Source organism: Gossypium hirsutum, chromosome D08, assembly GCF_007990345.1.
Source record: "Gossypium hirsutum isolate 1008001.06 chromosome D08, Gossypium_hirsutum_v2.1, whole genome shotgun sequence".
In the NCBI taxonomy this organism is placed as follows: domain Eukaryota; kingdom Viridiplantae; phylum Streptophyta; class Magnoliopsida; order Malvales; family Malvaceae; genus Gossypium; species Gossypium hirsutum.
Window position 1 is genome coordinate 40585237 of NC_053444.1, and position 1262 is coordinate 40586498.

The following is a 1262-nucleotide window of genomic DNA, read 5'->3' on the forward strand; positions in this document are numbered from 1 at the left end:
TGAGCAACAGCAAGCTCGTCTTCAACTTCAACAACCCTAGGTTCCAACACCTTTCTACTACTCAAGGTGACTACTTTACACTGTTGTTGGCTTGTATTCCTCGAATTTTCAATGTGATTTAGTAAAAAAAACCTTAGGATTGACTTATGATCTCATGGGCTAGCTATCCCACTTGGTTCTCCAAATTCTTCAATGTTTCTGCTTGGCTTTGGATCAAGGCATCATTCTTTTCCATGTAGGCCTTCAAGAAATTCTCAAGGTTGTTCGGAGGTTCAGTGGGTAGAGGTTTCTAAACTTGTTGAAGAAACCCTAGCGATTAGTTTGGTCGAGATTGCATATAGGAGTTTCTAAGACCAGCCTCTTGATTACTCCATGAGAAATTTAGATGATTTTGCTATAAAGGATTGCAGTAATTTGATTGTGGTCCTACACCACTTCTATTATGATTTTGATTACCCATGTAGTAGATTGATTCTGGGTCTGGTGAGCAGTTTTCTAACATGTCACCATCTCCACAATAAACACAGGAAATGTTTTCAAACTGGCTTGGCTGCTGACCTAACATGTTAGCACTAAAACCATTAGCAGTAATATTCTTAATCATGGAAGTCAAAAAGGATACATGGCTGTCAAAGACATAAGTGCATCAACTTTGTGAACTGCAACCACTCTTCTTCCTGATTGGTCGGCCATTAATAGTTTTTGCTTGATATCCTTTCAATAATTCCATATGCTTCATTATACGGTTTCGAAAGAAGAGCTCTATTGACTGAAGCATCTATCACTATTCTTGTATGTGTATTTAGACCATTGTAAAATGTCTCCAGCTAAATGCATTGAGGAATGTCATGATGAGGAAATTTCTACAATAGCTCATTGAATCACTCTCATACATCATAGAGAGATTTTTCATCGAGTTGTTGAAATGTAGTGATTTCAGTTTTGAGCTTGGGATTTTTGCTCGGTGAAAAATACTTTATCTAGAATTGTTCAGTCAATTCTTGCCATGTTAATGCTGAATAAGGCAATAAGGAATTCAACCATGCTCATGCTCTATCTTCCAACGAGTATGGGAATAATTTCAATCTCAAGGTGAATTTAGTCACTTTGACTAGCTTAAATGAATCACTTCCATAAATAAGCGGAGGTACATATAAGGATCTTTAGTAGGAATTCCACTAAATTGGCCCATAGTTTGCAACATTTGGAACATAACCAACTTTAATGCAAATTGAGGGGCCTCAATTTCGGGCCTTACAATT

General features: G+C 37.2%; 1 non-coding gene across 1 annotated transcript; it reads left to right on the top strand.

Moving 5' to 3' along the window:
- Positions 1-843: 843 nt before the first annotated feature.
- On the top strand, positions 844-950 carry LOC121220412 (small nucleolar RNA R71). The gene has a single exon (XR_005917614.1). It is a non-coding gene; the product is annotated as a small nucleolar RNA R71 (small nucleolar RNA).
- Positions 951-1262: the final 312 nt, after the last annotated feature.